The sequence below is a fragment of the Callithrix jacchus genome, chromosome 5 (genome assembly GCF_049354715.1).
Source record: "Callithrix jacchus isolate 240 chromosome 5, calJac240_pri, whole genome shotgun sequence".
In the NCBI taxonomy this organism is placed as follows: Eukaryota; Metazoa; Chordata; class Mammalia; order Primates; family Cebidae; genus Callithrix; species Callithrix jacchus.
Genome location: NC_133506.1, coordinates 153761108 through 153784279, shown reverse-complemented (window position 1 = coordinate 153784279; position 23172 = coordinate 153761108). Strand labels below are relative to the sequence as shown.

Genomic DNA, 23172 nt, shown 5'->3' with positions numbered 1-23172 from the left:
TCTGCTGTCAAATAACATTTTATTTGAGTAGATAAGAAATATGACCCTGTATGTTCCCAAAAGACACATGGAGATCATTAGTAAACAACTCAGTCACTTCATCTGGCTTCCCTCACTATTTCTTGTCATTTACTGTCCAGCTGCTTCCGCTACAGACCAAAGATTGCCATTCCCTGCATGTGCTTGCTGGCTTCTTCTCTCTTTCCTTAGCTCTGGACACCAACTAAGCACTTACCTGGATACTACGCACATGCCCACTCATGAACACACAACCCTACTGTGCTAAGGCATCATTACTGAGGCAAAAAAAAACTCCCTTCTGTAACATTTTACTGGTAGCATCTGTGGAAAGCTTGGAATTTCTCTAGTCTTAGAAATTGTTTAGACACAAAATAGCTACTTACCATCCTGAGGATCTCCTGAGAATATTGTCAGATAAGATTCAAGTTTCTTGGATTTTCAGATGATATTGTACTCCAATGAGCCTTCTATTCCTGGGATATCTAATTTTGTCCTCCTCCACTCCTTCCTTTCACAGCTCTAGGCAGAATAGAAGCTGGCAAAGACCGCAAATGATTTATTTTTTAATATAACGAAGTTTAAAGCTTTAGTTACATTGATGCCACAAAAATGCACAAATCATCACACACACATCTACATATATATGAGAATGTTCTATTTATGTAAGTAGTAATTGTGCATTTCAATAAGACTGAATGATTCATAGGAATTTTCAGAAAGCAGCACAGACATGAATCTTTAATCTTCTAAAAGACCTTTATGTTTTCCCTTCAGGGAGAACAAGAAGTTTGCTTTGGCTAAATAGTCTTTAGTTTCCGTTTTATTTTAGGTTTTTTAGGATTTATATAATTTACAGTTTTCCAGATACTATTTATTCTGTATGGACATGATTAGTAGTACCATGTATTATTTTAATTAATGATATAGAGTTAATAACTTTTTTGTTTCAGCAACCAAACTATTAATTTCCAAAGTGGTTCCTCATTTATAATCATAGTTGCAGGCTATTATAATGAAATTATTCACAAAATTAGTTTCCAAAAGACTAAATATTAATTTGGAATTTCCTCAATGATTAGAATTCTCTGAAATGTTTGAAGTATAGAGGAGCCTGAAATACAACCCTGTGCAATAATATGCATACTCTGTCTTCAAGGGCCTTTTCTCAAGCAGAAGCTTCAGATTCTTCATGACTTTGAGATGAATTGCTTGTGGCTATTTTTTGCTTTTCTTGTTTACAAAATTAAAGATACTGTGTTTATTAAAGAAATAATTTGGGCCGATTCATGAGGGGAAAATCACAATAATAACAATCAGGTGTTGCAACAAGTCTTAGGAAAATGGAAGATTGCGATATGGATTTCCTGTGTTCACCAACAGAGTCATTGAAAACGAAGAGGCGGGCTTGGTGTATGAAGATGATTCATCTGCAATGTGGTCTGTGTTCTGATGGAAGGGAGGGCTAAGTGGGGACAGTTAGCATAGAGGGGACAATGCCTTATCTTGTTTGAGAGAGTAGGGAAAGGACAGTCTCTTCAATAAATGGTTCTGGGAAAACTGGATGTCTCTCTGCAGAGGAATGAACAAACCCCTATCTCTCACCATCTATTAAAATCAACTCAAAATCAATCGAAGATGTAAATGTAGGGTGTGAAACTATGAAAACACTAGAAGAAAACGTTGGGGAAGTGCTCTGGGACATTGGTCTGGACAAAGATTTTTTTTTGTATAAGGCCTTAAAAGCACAGGCAACAAAAGCAAAATTAGACAAATGGGATTACATCAAACTAAAAATCTTCTGCACAGCAGAGGATTCAATCAGTAGAGTGAAGCAACGACCCACAGAATGAGAGAAAATATTTGCAAACTATACTGCTGATAAAGGGTTAATATCAAGAATAAATAAAAAACTCAATGGCAGAAACCGACCCTCCAAGCTAGCTGATTAAAAATAAGGCAAAAGATCTGAATAGACATTTCTCAAAAGATGACATATAAATGACCAGGAAGTAGATGAAAAAATGTTCGACATCACTCATCATCAGGGAAATGCAAACACGAAACTTACAATGAGATATCATCTCACTCCAGTTAGATTGGATATTGAGAAAAAGAAAAAATATATGACAAACGCTGGTGAGGATACGGTGAAAGAGGCACTCACACACTGTTGAGAACGCAAGTTAGATAGTCGTTATGGACAACAACAAAATTTCTCAAATGATTAAAAATAAAACTACCATTTGTCCCAGCAATACTACTACTGACCATATATCCAGAGAAAATAAAATCACTATGTCAGAGACATATCTGCACACATATGTTTATTGGTATACTCTTTGCAATTGCCAAGATATGGAATCAATCTAAGTGTCTCTCAACAAGTGGATGGTTAAAAACATGTGTCATATATACACAATGGAATACTATACAGCCATAAAAGGGAATTGAATCCTGTCATTTGCAGCAACATGAATGAACCTAGAGGGCATTGTTAAGTTAAATAAGCCAAGGACAGAAGGAAAAAATACTGTATTATCTCATATATGGAATCTGAAAAAAGGTGATCTCATTGAAGCATAGAGTAGAATGCTGGTTACCAGAGTCCAGGGAGAGTCGTGGGGAGGGGTATTGTGAGAGATTGGTCAGTGACTACAAAGTTAAAATTAGATGGGATGAATAAGTTCTGATCCTCTATTGCACAGTTAGATGACTATAGTTATCAACAACATACAGGATATTTCGAAATACAATTATGCATTGCATAATGATGAGGACACCTTCCGTGAAATGTGTTCTTAGGCTATTTTATCATTGTGTGAACTTCATACATTATACTCTCACAAATCCAGGTGGTATACCCTATTGCTCCTAGGTTGTAAACGTGTACAGCATGTTACTGCACTGAATATTCTAGGCAGTTGTAACAAAATGGCAAGTATTTGTGTATCTAAACGTAGCTGAACCTAGAAATGTTACAGTAAAAATATGTTGTCAAAGATTGAAATGGTACACCTGTGTAGGACACTTCCCATGAGTGGAGCCTGCAGCACGGCAGGTTGCTCTGGGTGACTCAGTGAGTGACTGCTGAGTGAACATGAAGGCCTAGGTCATTACACTACTGTCGGCTTCGTAAACACTGCACCCTCAGGCTACACCAAACTTAGAAAAATGTTTCCTTCTTCAATAATAAATTAACCTTAGCTAACTGTAACTTTTTAACTTTTTAAACTTAAAAAAAACCCTTTTAAATCTTTTGTAGTAACAGCTTAAGATGCAAAGACATTGAATAGTTGTACAATAATATTTTTTCTCTATACCCTTATTCTATAAGTTTTTTCCTTTTATTTTACTTTTTAAAGTGTTTTTTTTTTTTTTTTTTGAGATGGAGGCTTACTCCATCACCCGGGCTGGAATGCAGTGGTGTGATCTCACCTCACTGCACCTCACTGCAGCCTCCGCCTCCCGTGTTCCAGCAATTCTCCTGCCGCGGTCTCCCAGGTAGCTAGAACTGCAGGCATGTGCCACCATACTCAGCTAATTTTTGTCATTTTAGTAGAGATGGAGTTTCACCACGTTGGCCAGGCTGGTCTCAAACTCCTGACCTTAAGTGATCTGCCCACCTTGGCCTCCCAAAGTGCTGGGATTACAGATGTAAGCCACAGTGCCTAAACTTTTTTTTTTTTAACAACTAAGATACAAACACACACATTATATTAGGCCTAAACAGGATTAGGATCTTTAAGACCTCACTAGGTGATAGAAATTTTTTTCAGTTCTATTATAATATTATGGGATGACTATCACATGTGGTCCACCCTTGACTAAATGCCATTATTATATGGTGCTTGACTTAGCTAGAAGATTTTAGATGTCCCAACCACAAAGAAACGGCAACTGTTTGAGGTGATAGATATATTAATTGCCCTGATTTGATCATTATATAAAGTATACATGTATCAAAACATCACACAGGACCCCGTAAATATGCACAATTATTATGTGTCAACTAAAAGCAAAAAATAAGCAACTTAAAAAAGTATCTTCAGGTGTCTGTGCTTTTTCAGAGAGGGATGTTACTTAGGGGGGGTGCTGTGGATTGACTGGCCAGGCAGAGGAAGTTGGGGCTTTTTGCTCACATAAATCATAAAATTGTTATAGGCATGATCAAGTACCGATAGAGGACTTCAAATATATGTACATGCTTCAGGAGTCTCATTCTGCTGAGAGCAGAGCATCCGATAAGCTTTTGCCTGGTCTTGCTGGCAGGTTCATTTATAAGCAGTAGTGAAAGAAAAAAATTTTAGTGAAATAGCCTGTCTGATTTGAAGTTTTCTGACTTTGTGGAAAGAATTTATCAGATGTTTTGATGACTGCAGGTTTGCTCAGTGATACAGCTCAAATTCAAGTGTCAGCTGAGCATGTATTCAAATTCAAGGTATGCCATTACCAGCAGAATTACCTTGAACAAGTTAGTTAACTTTTTTGGGTCATGAAATTTTCCTTCATGTAATAAGGAAAACATTAATTCATACCACAGAGGATTGTTGTCAGGTTTAAACAAGATAGTTCTTGTAAAGTGTGTGGTAGACAGTACACGCTTGAACGCTTGTTTTATTATGATGAAAAATAAATTGTAGAAAGAGACAAATCCATGAAGCCTACGTAGACCCTTCTTTCTATGCTGAGTTTCTCACTAACATTACCTTGTTTTACAGCATAGATGCCTGGCATTAAAAAGGAGGAACTGTCTTTGAGGAGTTAGAATCAATTATATGTTAACAAGACCAATGTGTATTTGAAATTTTAACCCTTGTGCCATTAATTAATCTGGGAGCTATGGTAATAAAATTTAAGATTTTTCTTCTCTTAAACTAGCTGTGGACTGCATCTAAATTTTCATTAAGTAGGCAATCAAAATCTTCAGTTTTTATTACAAAAGACTCATGTGGCGGAGAGAGACAGTTTAAATGCATAAGGAATGAGGTGGAATAATGATTTGGTGCATATATTCTGATAATTACTACTTCCCTACTCTCAGCTCCCTTGCAATAAATGTGCTGTCTTTTTAAACTTCATTAACAGGAGATTACAAATTTTAATGGTGTACAATAATTCTACCTTAATTTTAGAGCAATGTAATGCAGGTATCTGTTCTCTCTGAGTAATTTTCCCTGAAATATTTCCAATGATTCAGGAAAGTTCTACGAGGATTGAAATAATATATAGTGTTGGTACCAAATGCATTTTATATTTTAATTTTTAGTGTTGGGTATTATTAAACCTTTAGTATTGCAAGTGAAACAACAGCTAATTGTGCTCTTGTGAAAAAACTAAATCTTTTTTTTTTTAACCAAGTTTTAACATTCTAATAGGAATTAAGGTTTTCTTAGCAACAGTTATGGCTTAGTGGATAATGTACTAAGAAAATCTGGCAACCAGTGCTTAACCAGATCTAAATGCCTATAAACGGACTGGGCTAAAACTCAAGCAAAAGCATTTTAACATTTTTTGAAATGTCACGTCGACAATCAGTAGGCCTCAACACTGGAAATGGCAATTGTGCAATTCAGGGACCACTGGGAACATAATCTTGCCCCCCCTTTTTTTTTTTTAGTTTTTCTCACTGGACTGGCATCTAGCCTTTGTAACACTGATTTTTTTCCCCCTTGAATGTGCTTCTTATCCAGGGATGTTTCTACCACAAAGAAATGACCAAATTTGAGAAGGGATAATCTACTGAAGCAACTAAATACACGGATTATGAACCTTTGTGGAAAATTAATTTCCAAAGTTCAAGAAAGAGCCAAAACGCTTTCCTGAAATGGTCTTGGGTTTAGAACAAACTTTCAATTTGAAAACAGAAATTTTCCCCCAAGAGAAATTGTTCTTTAAAACTGTCAAGGATAAATAAACAACAACAATCACTCTCTGGTTCTTGCTTCCTGAGACACTAATGGTTCTTGAGATGGGGCCTGTGGGAGAAAAGAAGCCTCTGCATTTTCTCAAGTAAGAAGTTTTGGATTGAATGTCACACTTATAACTTTTTTCTCTGTCTGATCATGTTATCAATTATGACCTGAGGCATGTTTTGGCTTCTGTTTTAATTCATTCCCATACTGTTCTGTAGAGACTGTCACTAGTCATCAATGCCTTCAGAGTTTAATTTAATTATTTTTCTGGCAACAGGGAGGTAGAAGGACAGGATAGCAATTTACATGTTTTATTATGAGTCCCTGCTTTAATATTACTGTATATCAAGCTGATCAAGTGTCATATGATATTTCCATTTGTATGTGTACAAAAAAGCTCAGGGATAGGACACAATTGAGGGATTTATTTTTATTTTTTATTATTTTATTTTATTTTTTGAGACGGAGTTTTGCTCTTGTTACCCAGGCTGGGGTGCAATGGTGCTATCTCGGCTCACAGCAACCTCCGCCTCTTGGGTTCAGGCAATTCTCCTGCCTCAGCCTCCTGAGTGCTGGGATTACAGGCACGCGCCACCATGCCCAGCTAATTTTTTTTGTATTTCCAGTAGAGACGGGGTTTCACCATGTTGACCAGGATGGTCTCGATCTCTTGACCTCGTGATCCACCCGCCTCGGCCTCCCAAAGTGCTGGGATTACAGGTGTGAGCCACTGTGCCAGCATTTTTTTTTTTTTTTTTTAATGAGAAGATCCATTCTTCTCCCTGTCAGCCAATTTTTTGACTCTGAGGGATTTTCTCCGCAGAGACATTAATCGAAAGCAATGTGGTAAATTAAAGCAATGTGGCAAATTGCTTTAGAATAATCCTGCTGGAGTCAGAGACATCCTGGTTTTCCACCCCTTTCCTCCCATCTAGCCTCTGGTAAACTTGGTCTCCTGTGACTTTAGGGGCATCCATTCTCTGAAACGATTTCTCACTTCTGCAAAAAAGTGTAATCTAGAGGGAGCTTCATTGAAAGGACAAGAAACCTGAAGTCAGATAAATTGGGTTTTCCTTGATTTTCTCATGGTTAAAATGAATATTGGGGAAGAAAAAAATTTTGTCGAGTTACTTATGCCAAGTTGGGGGCCTGCAAATGAAACTACAGGAGAAAAGACACAGAAGTTTTGTTAATAGGCATAGGCACAGAGTTCACAGAAAATATTAGGTTAGTGCAAAAATAATTGTGGGTTGTGGGTTTTGCAATTATTTTCTTTTCTTTTTTTTCTTTTTTTTTTTTTTGAGAGGGAGTCTCATTGTGTTTCCCAGGCTGGAGTGCAATGGTGCTATCTCGGCTCACTGCAAACTTTGCCTCCTGGGTTCAAGTGATTCTCCTGTCTCAACCTCCTGTGTAGCTGGAATTACAGGCATGCGCCACCATATCTGGCTGATGTTTGAATTTTTAGTGGAGATGGGGTTTTACCCTGTTGGCCAGGCTGGTCTTGAAGTCCTGTCCTCAGATAATTGGCCCACATCTGCCTCCCAAAGTGCTGTATTACAGGCATGAGCCACTGTGCCCGGTTGTTTTTTGCCATTACTTCCAATGGCAAAAAGTTTGCGATTACTTTTGCACCAACCTAAGAAGTGAAACAAGGAAATGATTAGATTTAGGAAACAGTGTTTGGGCTTCCAAGGACCATAAGTTATGGGGAAGTGACTGAGGAAAATGTGGGGATCCAACGGAAATGAAAGACTGTTGTAGAAAACAGGCATTCTTTAGACCCTTCATCTGTCGTGACTTCTTTGCATTTTGCTATTTGACTAAAACTATTAGTGATTCCTCTTAGTCTAAGAGACAAAACCAACTTGCCAACTGGCATTTAAGAATCCTTTGGCTGGGTGTCGTGGCTCAAGCCTGTAATCCCAGCACTTTGGGAGGCCGAGGCGGGTGGATCACAAGGTCAAGAGATCGAGACCATCCTGGTCAACAAGGTGAAACCCCATCTCTACTAAAAATAGAAAAAATTAGCTGGGCATGGTGGCATGTGCCTGTAGTCCCAGCTACTCGGGAGGCTGAGGCAGAAGAATTGCCTGAACCCAGGAGGTGGAGGTTGCAGTGAGCCAAGATTGCGCCATTGCACTCCAGCCTGGGTAACAAGAGCGAAACTCCGTCTCAAAAAAAAAAAAAAAGAATCCTTTAACAAAGGACTGCTCAGGCTTCTCTAACCACAGCTTATAAAAATGCCTGGTGGACCCTGGCCTTTGCATCTCATGATGATCTGTAATCTAATTTCCAGTCTGTCTTCAACGATGAAGTCAAGGTTTGCTGACCATACTCTCTGAATGGCCCAGAACATGCACAGTTTATACCTGTTGTCTCAGCATACTTATTAAGAGTATCCTGTTTCTCATTCAAAAGTATCTCAGCTTGGAAGAGAAATGATATATCATCCTGCTTATGAATCTTTCCTGCCCATCCCAAACTGTAATGGTATTTCCTTCTTCTGAAATACTCAGAGATGTCTGTCTCCAGTTCTGCTTTAGCATACTGATTGCAATGTGCCCACTGTAGGTGCCAGGTACCTTAATACACTGTCTATCTAATCTATTCAACCTATTTTTTCAGATAAGCAATAAAAGACACAAAGAGCAATTTAGAGTCACTTCTTGGCCATTGCCTCAGAGACAGTAACAGCAGGACTTTGATTTAAATACAGAGCCATCTGTCTCCAAAGCTATGCTTGCTTCACCACGTTGAATGACCAACTTGTCTCAGTTTTCCTGGGACTGTCTCAGTTCTAACACTGAAAATCTCTCATTCCAGGAAACCCCCAGTCCCCTGCAAATGGGGAGGAAGGGTCATTCTCCCTACCATGACATGATCAAGGCCTCAGATGACTTGAACATAAAATAGGGATTCCTATTGTACAGCCTAGTTGTGTCATAAATAAACTCTTGGCAAGGGGGCGCTAGACCTTTCTTCCATTGAATCCTCGGAGTCCAGCACAGTGACCTACTAAAATGTCACTTTGCTTTCTCCCTCGCATTATTTCATGAGTAGGTTTTGCTTCTACAGTTAACTTGTAATCCTATTTGGGAAATAAATTTTGTTTTTTCTCCTTTGCCTCTCGTGCTGCCCAGCCCTGTGTTTGACCTGCAGGGATTCAATGTGTGGTTGCTGAGTAAGCAAGCTGAGTCCTCTTTTTCTAAACATATGGTTTTTAATGGTTGCCTGTTAAAGCCTGCTTCAGTGCTGTAAAAAATCCTTCACTGCACCACTCTTGATCTCTTCAAAAACATCTTTCAGCACAAATGGGGTACCACATTCAGCATAGCCACTGAGGACACGACACGTATCCGTCTTTGAGGAGCACCCCTTTCTGATACACTTCTGGTTTAAATGCCCATAATCATTCTCTTTCCCTCAGCCTTCTGGTATTTCACCCAAGAGAAATCACCTTTTAGGCTTCATTCTAACTTAAACAAATATGAGAATGTAAAGAGAGACTGAATTACTTTCGAGGCTTAAAGTTCAGAATTCATGAAGAGTTTGAGGCTTAAAGAAGTACTTAATTAACGTTCATGTTTTTTATTTTTTTTGCAGGCTGCCACATCCAAAATCCCAAAAACATCTTTTGATGGTACTTGTTTTCTATGCTAAGACTGAAGGCTGCTCTAGAACAAACGCTTTTCTTCTAAAATGATACATACTAGATAACATAGTTTTTTCCTTTCTCTACAAGTCACATCCAGGGATAAGTACGATCCTCATCTTTCATAAAGTCTCAGGCCTGGGTGCCAGGGAGCTTCTAATGTACGGTTCTGGAATTATGATAGATGCCTCTGTTTTTCACTCTATCTGTTGCAGTCCCCTATCGTGTCAGTTACTGCAGGGCAGGAGGTCAAGAGGTAGCCTCGGTCAACATCTGTAGGGTCATTTGCTTTTTGAGAACTTTATTTTTCTTTTTACATTTCATTGCTGATTCCCCAGGGGTTCTGAATTTATAATACAAGCCCATCTACACCTCATCAGAAATTACTGATTTCAGAGATTGCTGAAGAACACAACCATATCAATGAAAGGACCTGTATTTTGTACACTAATCTTTAAAATATTGCTGAAAGGCAGGATGTGGCGACTCATGCCTGTAATCCCAGTGTGAGAGGCTAAAGTGGGAGGAGTTTGAAACCAGCCTGGGCAATATTGCAAGACCCCATCTCTACAAAAAAATCTTTAAAAGTTATCTGGGCATGATGCTGCATGCCTGTAGTCGCATCTACTTAGAATGTTGAGGCAGGAAGATAACTTGAGCCCAGGAGGTCGAGGTTGCAGTGATCTGTGATTGCACCACTGCACTAGCCTGGGTGATAGAGAGAAACTTTGTTAAAAAAAATTGCTGAAATATGGTGAGATCAGCAATTGTCTAACTATACAAACTCTGCCTATGAGTTGAAATAATCCTCTTGTTCCCTTCAAATGGAGGTGGACAAAACTATTAACTTTCTCTTGTCCTTATGTCCCTTCACCTATCTTTCTAAAAATTTTATTAGGTGCTTTAATGTGTGGGCTGGAATCAATAGAGGAAAAGCTATTAAAAATTATTGGTCGGCTGTGGCTCCTCACTAAATATTAGAGCAGCCTGGCAAATTAGCACATACCTCCAGGCACTAGGCCTGAGAGTAATAATGGTCTAGGCAAATAGACACTGTAATACAAGTAGAAAATACTGCCAATGTGTTGCTCTGGGTTTCTTTTGGGTGCTGTTGTTCGCCATTAATATTATTCTGTTTTTTGCTTTTATTAGTGTGAGGAGATGGAGGGCGTGCATTAACGGTTGGGAGGATTTCTTTTAAGGATGCATTATATCAAGGGCTAGATATCAGAGCCACTTGGGAGAAATAGGAAACAGGTGTAGAAACAGGTGAGTGGAATGTTGCTTATTACACCTCTGGATTAAGTGCCGGGGAAGAGTGGGCAATTTTTCAGGATGCTGTGTGCCTTGTATTCTTGGAGGATTATAGACAACATGTTCATGCAAATTATATGAAGAAGACTAGCACCTGTAAAGCCAAGGCAGAGGTGGGCCACGTAGGCAGAGACTTAATTTTCTCAAGAGAATGAAGAAAAAAGGCACTCAGTGAGGCTGATTCTGTGGTTATATATTTGAGCTAGAGGATTCAGGAGGGAGAATCAGTTCTAAGACAGAGATGGAGACATCAGTAAGATCGGGAAATACTCAGACATCAGAATTGGGGTTTGAGTCAGAATTCCTTTGCACACCATTTCTGCTCCTTCTAAGTTTCAAGTTAAGCAACAAGTCAGTGTTTCAAACCTTCTTATTGATAAACAAAAAAATTCAACAATTTATTCCGTATACTCTTCTGATTATGAAAAGTTAAGAATGAAATAGTATCTCTTGGGTTCCCCATGTGTACAATGAGGAGTTTATAGTTTGTCATTCTGTCTGCAATCCAGCAACTCCCAAGTTTGCTAATCTAATCTGGGTTGTGGAAGCAAAGAATACATTTTTTACCATGTATCTTATTCAGGAAGAATTTTTCATGTCTGCATTTGCATAACCCGTAAGCATATTTTTTTTTATTTGAGACAGTCTCTCTCTGTTGCCAGGTGCCAGGCTGGAGTGCAGTGGTGCAGTCTTGGCTCACTGCAACCTCTGCCTCCCGTGTTCAAGCAATTCTCCTACCTCAGCCTCCTGAGTAGCTGGGACTACAGGTGTGCGCCACCATACCCAGCTAAATATTTTTGCATTTTTAGTAGAGACGGGGTTTCACTATGTTGGCCAGGATGGTCTCGATCCCTTGACCTCGTGATCCTCCTGTCTTGGCCTCCCAAAGTACTGGGATTACAGGCGTGAACTACCATACCTGGCATTTTTTTTTTGAGACAGAGTTTCGCTCTTGTTACCCAGGCTGGAGTGCAATGGCACGATCTCGGCTCACCACAACCTCTTCCTCCTGGGTTCAAGCAATTCTCCTGCCTCAGCCTCCCAAGTAGCTGGGACTACAGGCATGAGCCACCACGCCCAGCTAATTTTTGCATTTTTAGTAGAGATGGGGTTTCACCATGTTGACCAGGATGGTCTCGATCTCTTGACTTTGTCATCCACCCGCCTCGGCCTCCCAAAGTGCTGGGATTACAGGCTTGAGCCACCGTGCCCGGCCCCACCTGTAACCATATTTATAAAAACTATCGAGATTAACACTGTTCAACTCATTCACCATTTACATGCTGTTCCCCACTTGGAGGTTCTAAACTTTGTTCACTTTCGGGTCAAATGAATTACGTTAAGTTTTTCTTATGAAGTTGTGTGACGGAGACTGTCTTTGTTTACTTCTGCGCATGAACAATAATTTGGTGGAGCAAATTGGCTCATGGTATTTCCTCTCAGCAGCTTCATATGCTTTGCTCTGTTATCATCCGGCCTTACACATGGCAGACGAGTGCTCTCCGAACAACCTAACTTTTTCCTGCTTGTATTTTGGCTTCTGTTTTATCTTTGAAGCAAAACTTTCCTACAGAGTATAGACACTTTTCTCTTATAGTATAAGCAACAAACGATGGGTACCAGAATGTCCCACAAAAGCATGCCTGCTTTATCATGAAAAGGGAGGATGATGAAGACGACAGTCACTCATACAACCGGGTAGAAGGAAGTCTAGCGTTCCATTGCACAACGATGGACTCACCAGGTATCCCAAAAAGGAAGCTGAGAACCCAGATTAGCACCCCCGTCTCCTGATAGATAAATCTTCTGGATGATTCTGTTGATTGTAAGGAGAAGGTCATGATACACAGTGAAAAATAATGATGAAAAATAAAGTAATTATAAAACCAAGGTCAGACATCCTGTAACAAGATAATATGGGCATTTGGGCATATAGGGGAAGTGCTAGGACTGGAGTTTAAGGTGGAAAAGGGGTAGGAGGGAGGAGGAGCTGTATTGCTTTTGTTACATTAGCCAGATTCTCTACCTTGACATTATATCTCCCAAATCTATTGAGAGGTAAGAGCTTTTAGCTGGAAGTTCTTCTTCTTCTTTTTTTTAATGGACTCTGTTATTTTTGCACTGAGGACATATAATGGTCTCAAGATTGGAGTTTGTTTTCTTAACAAATTATTCCCAAACGTGTATTATTTCACTGAGTCTTCTTATTGCTATGTTAATCAGACTAGACGATTGTAACAAATTATAATTATTGTTTCTGCAGTAACAAACGACTCCCAAATCTTAGTGGCTTATAACAAACGAGGTTTGCTTTTTCTGCCTATCACAGTCAGATGGGAGCCCTGCATCTTTTCTCCTTCTCTGTAGCTTATGTGGGAAGAGCAAGCCCCATGCCTGTACCCGTGGCAGAGGAAAAGAGAGGCTCTGGCAAACCAGGCACTGCCTCTTAGAGTCGTCCCTCAAAAGTGACCTGAGCCACTCATCCCATTTTATTGTTTGAAGTGAGTCACATGCCCCAAACTAATTTTAATTTCAAGGGTGCAGTGTGGTGTGATCCGACTAAGGTGTCTGAAGGGAGCAGAAACAGAAATATTGGTGAACCAAGCAAACGACTACCATTGTGTGTTGCTTCTACTTCTTTCTCTTGTTGTTCAAAATATTTTTCAGACTTTATATATATTCTATTGTTGTTGTTTGAGACAGAGTCTTGCTCTGTCGCCCAGGCTGGAGTGCAGTGATACGACCTCAGCTCACTGAAACCTCCGCCTTCCAGGTTCAAGTGATTCTCCTGCCTCAGACTCCTGAGTAGCTAGGATTACAGGTGCGCACATCATGCCTGATAATTTTTTTTTTTGTATTTTTAGTAGAGATAGCGTTTCATCATATTGGCCAGGCTGGTCTTAAACTCCTAGCCTCAAGTGATCCACCTACCTCAGCCTCCCAAAGTCCTGGGATTACAGGTGTGAGCCACTGTGCCCAGCCTCTATGTCATTTTTTTTTTAAAATAACTTTTTCCTCCCCTAAACATAGAAAGGCTCTAACCAGGCCTAGTTCCAACAATATCAAGTTATCAGATTATATTCTTTTATAACACTATTGATCCGTGTCACAAAAATGTTATTGAGCACTGATTCTAGGCACTGGAAAAAAACACATTAAAATGAATTTAGCAAGGCTAAATGTAAAACGCTGCATACCTTGTACAAATATAGAAGGGGTTATAGTTTTATGGGTTGTTTTGATGATGAGCTCATTGGGGCTAATAATGTGTTAGTTCTGCTAAATTTAAAAAAAAAAGCAAATATGATGTCAGGTTGTATTAACAGCAGTATTGTGCAGGTCAAGTGTACAGTGGCACTACTGCAGAGCCCACAGGTCTGACCACTTCCAGAATATTGTGGATTTTTATAGCATGTGAGAATTCTGGGAGATACAATTCAAGTTGAGGTTTGGGTGGGGACACAGCCAAACCATATCAAATAACGAAAGGATACTAGGCACAATCCCTGGGTAATGAAATAATCTATACAACAAACCTCCAAGGCAGACATGAAATATGACTGATCCAGACTGAGGTGTGCAGTAGGTGGAAACATGCATTGGATTTTGAAGACTTCCTATGAAAAACAATTGTAATATATTTTCATAATCAAAACAAGATGACTTTTTAATATTTTGTGTTCTATTTAATGTTATTAAAATTAATTTTACCTGTTTCTTTTTACTTGTAAAAATATGGTTACTAGAACATTTTAAATTATGTGTGCAGCTGGTATCTCCACTGGAGAGTGTTGATGTAATTTTTCATTATTCACATCTTTCTAGAAGCTTCAAAAATTATGTTTCACATGTGTGCATTTGTTTTAGCTTAAAAGTCAGTTACTAAGAGAGCGTCATTAAAGAATTTTTCTTGGACCAGTCACGGTGGCTCATGCCTGTAATCCCAGCACTTTGGGAGGCCAAGGCAGGTGGATCACCTGAGGTCAGGAGTTCAAGACCAGCCTGGCCAACATGGTGAAACCCCATCTTTACTAAAAATACAAAAAATTAGCTGGGCGTGGTGGCAGGCACCTGTAATCTCAGCTACTCCGGAGGCTGAGGCAGGAGAATCGCCTGAACCCAGAAGGTGGAGGTTGCAATGAGCCAAGATCGCACCAACTCTGTCTAAAAAAAAAAAAAAAAGAATGATTCTTTTCTAGTCCCAATTAAATACTGGGGTTGACTTCCAAGGAAAATATAGCCCCTTTGTGTTGAATTAATGGGAAAGGAAGCTCCGGAAAACAGGAGCCTGTGCTGCACAACTGGAAAAGGGGTATATACAGAAACCCAGCGGAGGGTGGGGTAAGAAGCAAGTCTGTTGAAAGGGTGCTTTTATCCCTCAGCATGTTAGAGGAGTATAGTCCTCACCCCTGTGAATGTGCCAGCCAGGTCTGGTCCTGGTAAGGTGGGGTGAAGATAAGATCTACCTCTCTGACTTCATCCTTTTGGGTCTCTACTTGGTAAAGTGTCTATACTTCTTGTAATTCTTACGATGATACAATTGAAGCTTTTAGGGGAGCTGTGGAACTGAGAAAAAGCAAATGAATTGTGAGCGAAAGGAAGTAAAATAAATAAATAAGAGCCTAAGTTGAGACTGCTGAAAAAGGACCATAACCCTATATATAAGTAATTGTTTTTCACCATGAACTCAAGAATTGTTCTCAGGTTTATATACGAACATGCCTACAAATACATACGAAAGTGACTCTATCTCTTTTCATTAGAAGTCCAGACGTCTTTCTAGTTGATCTCTTTGTATCTGGTCTCTCTCTCTTCCCAACCAGCCTGAACACCACGCCCATATTAAACGTTCTAACATTTCATGTTCACGCCTTCACGTTCTTCCTCAGTCTTCCATGGCTTCCCTTTGCCTAGATTAGAAGAATTTCAAATGTTGCACTTTGGTACCCAACAGCCTTTCATAACGGAACCTTTTGAACTATCAGCCTTGATATCTCTCCATCCAGCTGACCTTTCCAGTGACCTGCTTTCCTCTCTCACTGCTCCTTCCCACAGGATCCCTGGCTTGTTACCTTTATTCTTCAGATCCCGTCTCCCTTCCTGTCAGTTGCATCTCCATGCGTGCATCTCCGTCCCGTGGAATCTCTGCCCACTCCAGCCCATGAACAGCAGCTCACATGGATAGCCAGGTCTTCCTCCAAGCTGTATGCAAGTGTGGGTCACGAGAGACCAGTCACAAAGCAATTGAATAAAAATGGTCCTCAGCTGCTGCCAGCTGAAAGATTATCTTTCACAGGAAGTGTCTAGATGACGTTGTTTTATGCAAAGGAAGAAGCTGATTTTATTGCAAGTTCAAACAGAAAGGGAGTCTTCCACTATCAGTGAGTATAAAATGCACTCCCCTCCCCCAGGGGCGTGGGAGGAAAGCATGGATTCAGTTAGATGCTGAAAGCACGAAATGCAGGCTGCAACACTCAGGTTCCAGAGAAAGGAGCTGCGGTGTTAGATATTTTCATGAACAAGAACTCAGGCAGTCAGCGTTTCTGAAACACACTCAAGAGGGATAAACTCTTCTACAGTTATGTGCACGTGGATTTTAATAATCCTATATTTGGCCAAGTCAAAGACAAAAAAGGTACCTTTGATTACTAAGAATCCTAAATGAAAAAATAGACAAACCAGGGTAGAATTATAGAAGTTGAACAGAACATGGAATAAAAGGTCCAGATGGGGCCCTGACATTTTCCTGTGGCTGCACCAAAACAAGGCTGTCCATGGAAAATTCCTGACTAAGAAGAAACTGGAAACTGGTACCAGAATCTCTGGTAAATCATTTTAATTTTTCCTATTTAAATAGAGGGTAAGTCGTGCCTACTTCTAGTAAATGTGTGTTCAGTCTCCTATCTTTCACATTAAGGATCAGCAAACAAAAGCTGTTTTCCCACAGGTCTAACTTCTGCTTTTATAATTAAAGTTTTATTGGAACTCAGTCACATCCATTTATTTGCACGGTGGCTTTCACACTACAACCGCAAAGTACATTCTTTGCAACAGAGACTGTATGGCTCGTAAGACCTAAAAAGTATTCACTATCTGGCCCTTTATAGAAAAAGTAGGCAGACAGCTGTTGTAGCTAAAGAACCCCTCTTGTCATTGTTTTTCATTAGCCATTATCAAAGTGGGTTCCATGTAATGACATTATTAGGTGTTACTGGGTAAGAATAGTCTAGGCTTATGCTGCAGTAATGAACAACCTCAGAATCTCAGGGGCTTAACACACAGAGCTTACTTTTCCCTCACACAAAGTTTGCTGCAGACAGTCTCCAGGGTGCTTGTCCTCCATGGGGTGACTCAGTGGTCCAGGCTGCTTTGTTCCTGTGGCTCGACTGTGTCAATGTTCTACCTTCTCAGCTTCCACTCGCTAAGGAAAGGGAGGTACGGCCCATAGACAACTCACGCCCGTTCTCATGTCACTTCTGCTCACAGCCCCATTGGGCAGAACCAGTCACGGGCCACTTCCTCCTGCGACTCCTGGCAACTGTGCTCTTCCTGTGAGCCTAGGAAGAGAACCGGAGATTGGTGATCATGAATAATGTTTATCACAATGATAACAAAAGGATGACTGTGGTCAGATAAGTTTGAAAACATTGGGTTGACCAAAATTCTATAATTCTCCTCATGTTATAAATTCTCAGTGGTTTTGCTCTGCTTACATTGTTAGGGATGAGCAAAATACAAATACTATAGGCTATCTGTCTTTCCTGTACTGTAGAAATCTTTCTCGTGCAGGAAGTACCGCTTCGCAGAGCACACTTGGGCGATGCTCTTCCTTCTCTCTCTGTGAGGACCAGATGCTCCCTGCCTAGTGTGAAGGATTTGGGTACCTTAATGTGGGCAAAACGAACAGGAATTTCTTTCCAAAGAGGTTTCTGTCTGGGTGCATCTTAGGTTAAATTACTACTGTATAATGCCCCAAACCAGGCTGCACGCTTATGCACAGCTAGATGGAAAACAGGTGGGTGCTGCACTCAGAGAAAAGTACAGGAAAGTTGTCTTAAAAACCCCAGCCTATCCTCTCTGCACCCTTTCTGATCTCACAGTATCTCTTTCTGTTCAGCTGTCCGAAGCTGCGCTTTATTCTTTCCTTCTCTAGTAAAACCTGCAATAATTTGACTTCAATTAGATCCTATTGATTTGTTATTTTGACCACGTGCAGCTTCCAAGCAAGCAGTTGCAGTTACACAGATGGGTTTGTAGGAGTGGGGTGAGGAGAGGTGTGGAGAGAAGTGACGGAAGAAAAGGAAAAGGACCGTATATTTTCCTTGAAATGTAAAACCAAGGCTTGCTTGGAGGTTGCTATGACTGAAGTATATCTTTCAAAGTTCAGACATTGAAGCCCTAGCCCTTGATGTGACCGTATTTGGAGATAGGGCCTTTAGCGGGTAATTAAAGTCAAATAAGGTTATAAGCATGGGATCTTAATCTGATAGAGACTTTATAAGAAGAGGAAGAGAGAGAGAGAGAACTTGCTTTCTCTCTCTCTCTTTTTCCATGTGCTCAAAGGAGAGCTATATGTGAACTGCAGCAAGAAGGTGGCTCTCTGCAAGCCAGGGAGAGATCCCTCATTGGAACTTAGACCCTGCACGACCTTTATCTTGAACATCCCAGGTTCCAGAACTGTTGGGAAAGAAAGTTCTGTTGTTTAAGCCACCCAGTCTGTGCAATTTTGTTATAGTATCCTGAGCAGACTAATGCAGAGGTAAAAACCTGTCTTCCCCTCTCTCCAAGTCAGGGAATTTGGTTCTTGGCATTGTTGGAGGTAGACGTGCTTTAGCTGCTGAAGACTAAATTATTTGGGATCTAGTGACCCTGGCCTTGAAGTTCAGCTGCAGGATGGAGCCAACATCACCCAAGCTCCAGTTCACTCTGCTTCTGCTTCCCCAACACAATGAGGTTCCTACCACCTCCACAACAGGGGAAGAGGCAGAGAGGATCTGGGGTTGGGGCTGGAGCTACAGGTGGAAGAAATTCACAGGCAAGGTTATGTGAAGAAAGAAGCCAGAAGAAGGGAGTTCCTTAATGTTGGAGAATAACATCCAAACCTTGTTGTGAAGCACATGAGGTTTTTGGGGTGCCTGCATGATCGAGCTTATACTTTTTCAGGGGAATTGTTGACACTGATTTTAGATGTCGAAAAACTCAATATTTAGAGGAGAAAATTGATAAAAGTTTGATTTGGTTATGTAAAAATAATACTGAGAACAGTCATTTATGTGGTTAATTAATAGTCATTTTTGTGGTTATTTATGCCTTTTGCTGTGCAGCAGATGAATACTATGCAGCACGTAAAATCTGTGTCGAATCAACTGTGTAGACTGCCTTTGATTAAGCTTCGCAGCTGGTGACTCATGGTTCACAACTAAAAGATTTCAGTGAACATTGATGTGTCACTCCTTTTGTCACTGACTCAGACGGTGTTGTCTTACAAACTTTTGCATGTGCACTGTTTATTTTGTCTTCTCAGATACATCAGAAGCAAATTAAAGTTATATTTTTACAATTTTCTTAAAATTGTAACACATAGCAGATTCTGAATAAATAGATATCCAAAAAAATGGTATCCATAACAAAAATTAATTTTATTGTTTGTACTTTCTTTTATACATGAGATGTCTAAACCCTTCTTTAAATGTCAAAATAGAGCTCTTAAAAATAGAAATACTTTTTGAATTAAAGCATCAAAAAGGACATCAGATGTTATTCGATTCAGTCCCTCCAATTTGGATTGAATTGGACTTTTAAGCCAATTGGTTAATTAAGCTAAAAAATAAACAATTTAGAGATATTATTTTCAGGTCTCTTAATTTCTTGCCAGAACGACAGATGTGCAATTCTCAAAGAGATCATTTACCATGGGCTTTAAATATTACCACAGTAAATATATTTTCTTAATGACTTCATCTATTCTTTTGCAACAAATCACTGTATTCCGATGCTTTCAGGAAACGTTTATGCATCTCTGTGGCTGTTGTATCTTGCCTTTAATGGTGTTGGTTTTGTGACACAGTGAACAAAAATGTGAACTCCTTAAGGACAAAGGTGTGTTTACTCTTGTGCCTTCATAAAATATCTGTTGACTTCTGGAATTCCCTAGGCTTTTAAAATAATACATTTTTTGAATAGATGAAAATTGTATCTATTTATGGTATATAACTTGATGTTTTAATTTATGTATACATTGTGGAATGGCTAAATCAAGCTAATTAACATATCTTCACCTCATATACTTATTAGTTTTTCATAAGAATATGGCACATATATACCATGGAATATTAAGCAGCCATAAAATGATGAGTTCGTGTCCTTTGTAGGGACATGGATGAATCTGAAAGCCATCATTCTCAGCAAACTGACACAAGAACAGAAAATCAAATACTGCATGTTCTCACTCAAGGGTGTTGAACAATGAGAACACATGAGCACAGGGAGGGGAGCATCACACACTGGGGTCTCTTGGGGGGGCGCTGCTAAGGGAGGGGAAGCTGGGAGTGGGGAGATTGGGGAAGGATAACATGGGGAGAAATGCCAGATATAGGTGACGGGTGGATGGAGTCAGCAAACCACCTTGCCATCTATGTACCTGTGTAGCAACCCTGCATGATCTATACATGTACCCCAGAACCTAAAATACAGTTTAAAAAAAAAGGAAAAAAAAAAAAAGAATACTTAAAATATACTCTCATAGGCAGGGCACAGTGGCTCATGCCTGTAATCCCAGCACTTTGGGAGGCCGAAGCAGGCAGATCATGAGGTCAAGAGATCGAGACCATCCTGGCCAACATGGTGAAACCTCTTCTCTACTAAAAATACAAAAAAATTAGCTGGGCGTGGTGATGCGTGCCGGTAGTCCCAGCTGCTCGGGAGGCTGAGACAGGAGAATTGCTTGAAACTGGAAAACGGAAGTTGCAGTGAGCCAGGATCGCACCACTGCACTCCCACCTGGCGATAGAGCAAGACCCTGTCTCAAAACAACAACAAATATCTATATACTTTCGTAGCAATTTTTAAGTATGCAATATATTGTTCACAATAGCCACAAGGATGTCTGCTTGATTGATATCTTGAACTTTTTCCTCCTGCCTAATGGACATTTTGAATCCTTTACTGATATCTCCCCTAGTCCCTGGGAGTTTAGTCCTGTAGGCCATAGTCTGGCATGAGCAAGTTCACCTTAGATGTTAGGGCTTCTGATTTTCTGACTAGTGTCTATGACATCTTTAAGCTAAAAAGGCTAAGGAAAGTGAACCATGGAACAACATTTATCTTATCTGAAAAATGTACACATATGATATTTTGGTAAAGTGTATTTTCCCCGATGGACATATATAATATTTTTATGTCTGTATTTTGCTCATATTTTGATTTCAAGTTTTGATTCCATTTTAGATATTCTGCTTTGTGTAGCCTCCGTCATAGCTCTTGCTCCTGTAACTGCTGACTTTGTGTAACCTCCATCATAGCTCTTGCTCCCATATCTGTCGACTTTGTGTAGCCTCCATCATAGCTGTTGCTCCCATATCTGTCGACTTTGTGTAGCCTCCATCATAGCTGTTGCTCCCATATCTGTCGACTTTGTGTAGCCTCCATCATAGCTCTTGCTCCCATATCTGTCGACTTTGTGTAGCCTCCATCATGGCCCTTGTTCCCATAACTGCTGACTTTGTGTAGCCTCCATCATGGCCCTTGCTCCCGTATCTGTCGACTTTGTGTAGCCTCCATCATAGCCCTTGCTCCCGTATCTGTCAACTTTGTGTAGCCTCCAACATAGCCATTGCTCCCATATCTGTCGACTTTGTGTAGCCTCCATCATAGCTCTTGCTCCCGTATCTGTTCACTTTGTTTAGCCTCCATCATAGCTCTTGCTCCCGTAACTGTTCACTTTGTGTAGCCTCCATCATAGCTCTTGCTCCTGTAACTGTTGACTTTGTGTAGTCTCCATCATAGCTCTTGCTCCCGTATCTGTTGACTTTGTGTAGCCTCCATCATGGCCCTTGCTCCCGTATCTGTCAACTTTGTGTAACCTCCATCATAGCCCTTGTTCCCATATCTGTTGACTTTGTGTAGCCTCCATCATGGCCCTTGCTCCCATATCTGTTGACTTTGTGTAGCCTCCATCATGGCCCTTGCTCCCATATCTGTTGACTTTGTGTAGCCTCCATCATGGCCCTTGCTCCCATATCTGTTGACTTTGTGTAGCCTCCATCATGGCCCTTGCTCCCATATCTGTCAACTTTGTGTAGCCTCCATCATAGCCCTTGCGCCCGTATCTGTTGACTTTGTGTAGCCTCCATCATGGCCCTTGCTCCCATATCTGTTGACTTTGTGTAGCCTCCATCATAGCTCTTGCTCCCGTATCTGTTGACTTTGTGTAGCCTCCATCATGGCCCTTGCTCCCGTATCTGTTGACTTTGTGTAGCCTCCATCATAGCCCTTGCTCCTGTAACTGTTGACTTTGTGTAGCCTCCATCATAGCTCTTGCTCCTGTAACTGTTGACTTTGTGTAGCCTCCATCATAGCTCTTGCTCCCGTATCTGTTGACTTTGTGTAGCCTCCATCATGGCCCTTGCTCCCGTATCTGTCAACTTTGTGTAACCTCCATCATAGCCCTTGTTCCCATATCTGTTGACCTTGATCACTGACACCCAAGTTCAGTGATCATCTCAGCATGAGATGGTTCTACTGGTTCTAAAAGTCAAACAACTCATCCTTATTCCGGTCAATCTGTGGCATAATTGTGTGTTATTTTCTTTGTTGAAGACAAAAAATAAGAAATTACCTTATAACACTAACCCAACCAAACTCACTATTACACAGTATACCCATGTAATAAACCTGCACGTGTATCCTCTGAATCTGAAATGAAAATAAAAATAAGAATAACCTGAGCTCTTAAAAATTACCTCATTCATATCTTTTTTTCTCTGTTCATTTTCTATGTCCCTTTCACACTCCACCACCCGTAATGAGCCCACATGCTAGTGAGTAAAGCTCCGTGGAAGACAGGTCCTTGTCTTGCTGGTTTCAAAGCCGAAGCTCAGAATCTGGAATAGTGCCTGCCACACTGTAAGCCATCAAATAGTGTGTGTTAAGTGAAGGGCGGATAAAATCACACTCCCCAAGTGTCAGTGAATCTGAAGGGATGTGTTTGTGTTTATGGTGAAGGATGGTTTATCATAAATCATAAACCAACCCGACTAGGGCAAGCCTCCACTA

The 23172-nt window shown here is 40.3% G+C and overlaps 1 long non-coding RNA gene across 1 annotated transcript; it reads right to left on the bottom strand.

The window, feature by feature from the left end:
* Positions 1 to 432: 432 nt before the first annotated feature.
* Positions 433 to 16204, bottom strand: LOC118153943 (uncharacterized). Its single transcript, XR_004743769.3, has 3 exons — positions 15972 to 16204; positions 12641 to 12715; positions 433 to 556 (listed from the first exon to the last, which is right to left on the bottom strand). It is a non-coding gene; the product is annotated as an uncharacterized LOC118153943 (long non-coding RNA).
* Positions 16205 to 23172: the final 6968 nt, after the last annotated feature.